The sequence below is a fragment of the Apium graveolens genome, chromosome 7 (assembly GCF_009905375.1).
Source record: "Apium graveolens cultivar Ventura chromosome 7, ASM990537v1, whole genome shotgun sequence".
In the NCBI taxonomy this organism is placed as follows: Eukaryota; Viridiplantae; Streptophyta; class Magnoliopsida; order Apiales; family Apiaceae; genus Apium; species Apium graveolens.
The window spans coordinates 180,070,115-180,076,523 of record NC_133653.1 but is presented as its reverse complement, the minus strand read 5'-3'; positions in this window follow the sequence as shown (position 1 = coordinate 180,076,523).

The window sequence follows — 6,409 nt, the reverse complement described above, 5'->3', positions numbered from 1 at the left end:
GCAGTTGATTCTGCCGCAGAGCAGTGTAATTAAAATAGTAGTTGTAATTGTAAGTTTGAGGATTGCTGATATATGTGGGAGTGATGAAGAAAAATTATATATGGTGAGTTAATCTTCAATGATGATGATACCTTTTTCTTTTGGTATTCACTAATATTAGGAAAGAAGATAATTCACAATAATAAGGAAATCCTAAATTATTAAAATGTACCCTTATTCCTCAATTTTTATTCCTTGTTGTATGTATCACCTCCTGAAAGATTGTTCTAGCCAGGAGATGCCACCCACACATTCCTCATTTTCCAATTTGCCCCTCTCACCATCTCTAAAAGCATGGGTCAATTCTGACTTTTTTGATAGTCTTTGTTCATAACATTTATTATTTTAATTCAAATTTTGTTATTTTAATTTTGAAAATTATGATATATTGTTTATTTAGTTTTTGTTTTATTAATTTTGATGATTATCAATTTGATATTCAACCGGATCAATACTAAACAAACTCTAGAATTCAATATGATCTATCTTCTCCTAACTTTTCTATAATTGTAAGTTTGAGGATTGATGATTTATGTGGGAGTTATGAAGAAAAAATATATATGTTGAGTTAATCTTCAATGAGTACATGCTTTTTCTTTTTGGTATTCAATAATATTAGGAAAGAGGATAATTTATCACAATGAGAAAATCTGAAATTGTTAAAATGTATTATGAAATTAAAAATAGTATATTTACGTTAAATAAGTTTGTTTTGATAAGAGACACATGAAAATTGAGAATCCAAACTAATAATTTTTTTTAAAAAAATCACTTTCTTCACATCGAACTAATCAATATATGTGTCCCACCTATTCCTCCATTTTTATTCCTTATTGTAGATGGCTAATACCAAGCAAATCCCCTAGTAAATCTAGTGGATGAAAGGTTAAGAGAAATCCACGGGCACACAAGGTTACATATTTTATTAAATGCCTATAATAGAATTCTATGACCTTATTGCCTATAATAGAATTGAGTATGATCTATCTTCTCCTAACATTTCTATAATTGTAAGTTTGAGGATTGATGATTTATGTGGGAGTTATGAAGAAAAAAATATATATGTTGAGTTAATCTTCAACAAGGACATGCTTTTTTCTTTTGGTATTCAATAATATTAGGAAAGAGGATAATTTATCATAATGAGGAAATCTAAAATTGTTAAAATGTATTATGAAATTAAAAATAGTATATTTATCTTAAATAAGTTTGTTTTCATAAGAGACACATGAAAAATGAGAATCCAAAGAAATAATCCCTACCCTAGCTTTAAGATTGATTATAGACGGTCACATGGAGGTTTTCCCATCCCCATTTGTTCCTTCAAACTTTTATAAACATCTTCATTAGGAAGTGATAAACAAGAAATAAATCTCAAAATATTTGAAGAAGAATTATAACTAGGTAATTTAAGTGATTATTTCTCTTTTAATTTTTTCCTGTATATGAAGTACAGTTTAAAGTTCTTCCTAGGCATTTTGATCTATCTAATTATTTGTATGTCATTTAGTATTCATAAGAGGTATTGAGTGAAAACCATTATTATTTTATTTGTAGATGGCTGATACCAAGCAAACCCCCTAGTAAATCTAGTGGATGAAAGGTTAAGAGAAAGCCGCTGACACACAAGGTTACATATCTTATTAAATGCCTATAATAGAATTCGTATGATCTATCTTCTCCTAACTTTTCTATAATTGTAAGCTTGAGGATTGATGATTTATGTGGGAGTTATGAAGAAAAAATATATATGTTGAGTTAATCTTCAATGAGGACAAGCTTTTTCGTTTTGGTATTCAGAAATATTAGGAAAGAGGATAATTTATCACAATGAGGAAAGCTCAAATAGTTAAAATGTATTATGAAATTAAAAATATTATATTTACCTTAAATAAGTTTGTTTTGATAAGAGACACATGAAAAATGAGAATCCAAACTAATAATTTTTTTTAAAACAAATCACTTTATTCACATTTAATCAATATATTTGTCCCACCTATTTCTCCATTTTTATTCCTTATTGTAAGCTTGTTCTAGCTCCTCTTCTCTTACAGCCATGAGACACCATTCATTTACTCCTCCTTTCTTTGGTCTTCCACTTCATATTTCTTATTTTCCCATTTTCCCCTCTCGTACACCAGCATTCTAATAGAAGCATGGTTCAAATATGAAAACATAGGATGCCCAACTTGAAAACATATGTTGTCTTTAGAATTTAGACATGAACTAAAATATTTTTTGAACATTTTTTCAAATTATTATTCCTTCAGATTTCATTTGGAGAAATATTGGGTTTTTCACCGAGTCTACTACTAGCAGTCTTTTATAAATATAAAAATACAATAATAATTAGAGAAGAAATAAAATAAAAATATTTTGGATCGTGAGTCTTAGTTAGTAAACTTAAATAGTTTAATTTTGAATTTAGCACAATATTGATGATGCAATCAAATGTCAATTTGTAAAGATTTGCTCACACATACTAACCACCTCAACAAAAGAAAAACTTGATATCACAGTTATTAATGAGTAGGGCTACAAATAAACAGAGTTATTATGAACAATACTGGAGATCGGCTCGTTTAAGTGAACTCAGTTCGTCTCGTCTCCTTAGTCAAAACGATCTTAAACATGAAAATGAGTTCGGATGAGTAAAAGAGTGAAGCCGAGCTTTTTTCTTTTAAACTAGTACTAGGCTCGTTAAACTCGAAATCGCTTGGACTCACTCTGGTTTCGGTAATAATTTAGCTCGGAATCAGCTCGAACTGAGTTAAAATTCGGTTATAATAAATTGTTTATAATGATATATATATTACAAATCATAAATTATTACTAATCATTAATATATTTATAAATATATTTTTCTCATCATTTATTAATAATTTAATTATTATGGAAATATCGTTCATATTTCAAAATTTAACACTTAATTTTTTCATGAGAGAACTATCAAATATTGTAATCATGATTTATTTGTCTCCAATTTTATCATAATTTCATGAACATCATTAAATAACCTGTAATTTACATACACCCAATTTTAGTAAAATATTAGAACATAATAAAATTTTGACATCTATATTTTAAAAAGTAATATACGATTTCTAAATTTAGCATTTTCTAAATAGTGTAAAATAAAATTGGACATATTCTTAAACCTCGACGTCAAAAATAAATATATATAGATTTAAGAAACAGGTGTAGATCGATAATTTTTATATCATTATAAGAAAAAGTTTATTAATCGATATTGAACATTACTATTCTTTCGGTCATTAAACTCTGATCAGCTAGTTTCATTTTTTAAAAATAATTAACCTCGACTCGGTTCAAAAAGAACTTGACTTGTTTGCAGCTCGATGAGTTTGAGTTGATTTGCAAATGTAACTACTAAGCTCCGTATCATATAGTAAGATTATAGTCTTTGTACCATATTAGAACTTTATTACATATGAATTTACACGTACTTTTTATGAATATTTAAAATTAATTGTCATAAATTTATGTAATTGTATTTTAATTTAAGTTATATATGTGTTAACCAAAGTTTTGTATGAGTTTTTTTTGTTTTTTTTGTAATTGTTTATTTAGTTTGTGTTTTATTAATTTTGATGATTATCAATTTGATATTCAATCGGATCAATACTAAACAAACTCTAGAATTCAGTATGATATATCTTCTCCTATCTTTTCTATAATTGTAAGTTTGAGGATTGATGATTTATGTGGGAGTTATGAAGAAAAAATATATATGTTGAGTTAATCTTCAATCAGGACATACTTTTTAGTAAAATATTTCATCATAATGAGGAAATCTAGAGTTTTTTTAAACCATTGCAAGTAATATCAAGAGACAACAGTTTTTTTAAAAAAAATAAGTGTAATGAGACATACAACGGTTTTCATCATTTTTTAAGTGGGTTTCACACAACAGTTTACAAAACTAATCTTATTATTTAAAATAAATCAATTTTAAAATAAAATAATATTATAATAATTCAATTGTTATTTCACAATTATTGAAATTAAATTTATAATACAATGTTTCTCTACAAAAATAAAAACTATAACTTAAAATCTATTTCTAAACATGCTCATTAAGTTACATATTTTAATCGTCTCGGCTAAAAACATCAAGTCCCATTTCTGTTGGATTAGTGGCTTGTAACTCAACCTTGATGCTGTGGAGTTCCCTCTTGAATTTGACATTAGAGCTTGTATTCTCGTCAATATACTTGTAGTTGCAGAACCACATAGAGTAGCCTTCTGTGTTATACATGTCCAGACCAAAACCAGTGTCTCATTTGCACCAGACACTGCTTCCACCGAGGAGCTCCCCAACAAGTAACGCTGGTAAGATTAAAAAATATTTTAGCTTCACCAGTAACCATATATTCTACAGAGGAAATAAATTATAGAATATAACAAAAAAAATCCCACATCTAAAACCGGAACACGAGTTTTATTAATGAGTTTTATTAATGAGATGTGAAGCTCTATATAGATGCACAGTCATATTTTTTAAACTTTCTGGGCAAACATTTACATTGCTCTATGTAAACATATATTGAATGTAAAAGCTCATGTATTCAATGCAAGAAAAGTATAACACGAGTTCACAGAGCAATTACCTGGTATGAGAGTGTTCATTTACGACGGATGTACTTCTACGAAAAGGGGTTGCCGGTAAATATGCTATGACAGTTGGGCTGGTAGGTGCTACATTAGACTGATCTCTATTTGGTCTATCGAGGTAATAGAGAAACAAAATTAATGTTGATACTAATACAGTGGAACACACAAGTACAATGACCCAATTTCTGAAGTTACTGGAAGAAGGCAGTCCGGTTATATTCTCATGTTCATAGTTTACATCAATTTCTACTTTCTGGCCATTAGCTGCAAGTGAGATGATCAATTTATCTTTGAACCTCTCGGAGGCGAGAACTTTGACCTCATATTCTGTCTGCCCTGCTACTCCATAATTTTCCATGTGGGCATGTATGATCAGTAACTGTTTCCGACCATGCCAGTCAATTACAACATTGGTATTACCGACTACCGTTATGACAGACTTGTCAGGCTTGGGGTCAAATGATGATATACACGACCTGTGCCACTAGGGTTGATTGATGCAGTAGATGCCGAGAGTAGGCACACAAATTGTGATATGCACGAAAAATAGAACTCGACATCTACATTGGTTAACAAAGATGATGCAACCACTATTATTCAATCAGCATTTTAGAAGCTTTCAGGTCAATTCACACCCACGGTCAAAATTAAATATTTCAATCTTTTTCAGTTAATATGATCTCAAACTATCAATAAAAGTATGTTTACACATATTAATTACAAGGCCTGCTACATAATATTTCATAATACTAGAATTGAAGAATACCTCAGCATTAACCTATGTAGTGTGTTTGATCCCAAATATGGAACTCGTGTTTAACATCTTCTCAGGCTCGAAGGCCAATAGCAGGACTCAAATTGACAGATGGTAATGGTAATCGCAGTGTAGGAACAGAAAGTCGAAGAAGTGGCTCTACTGGAACATCCATCAAAGCCTCAACTAATTAAAAAATGAGCCTGTAAGCAACCCAAGATTTATCTAAAAAGCATTAAACAGAAAAACAAACAAAACCCATTAACACTAACTAAAATGGGTCATCAATGAATCAATCTTTATCTCATTTCCACATACCAACAAAAAAATTTATTTGCTCTAAATTAGCAAGAAACAATAAAAGCCCATTTCAGATCCACACCCAATAATTCAAATTGCATGTAAAATAAAGATAATGGTTTGAAAAAAGAAGCTTACACTAAATGAATTCCTGATTGAAAATAGCCTCAGCTTCGAAATCCAGAGCTACATCTCCAACCAGAGGAGAAACAGAGGTTATTATACACCCAGTTCTAAAAAAAACCCATCTCAAAATATAACATAAAATTGTAAAGGACTCAATTAACTTACTAATTCCAACGAATTAAAGATTGGGCTCCTCTTAAACCCAATTTCCAATTTGTTAAACTTGGTTTGAAATTGGGTTATTGGGTTTTCATTTTGACCCATAATCCCCTTTGTCATCTTCACCAATCTTTGCTTACTTTCTCCCATTCACCTTGTATTTTTTCACCAATTCTTCAACTCCTCTCTGTGCGTCTCTGTTTTGCCCCTTGTCGACCTCCTTGCGGGACTGCAGTTGTTTACACGCCCCTTCACTTATGTTGTGACTTTGGCGGAGAGTGATGTTGAATAATTAGGAAAGGAGCAGTACCTTGAATCTAAAGTCTTAAGACAAAAGTTGTGAGAAAGGGAAATGAAATTCTAGGGAAGAGAACAGAGAGAATTGAGAAAGACAGA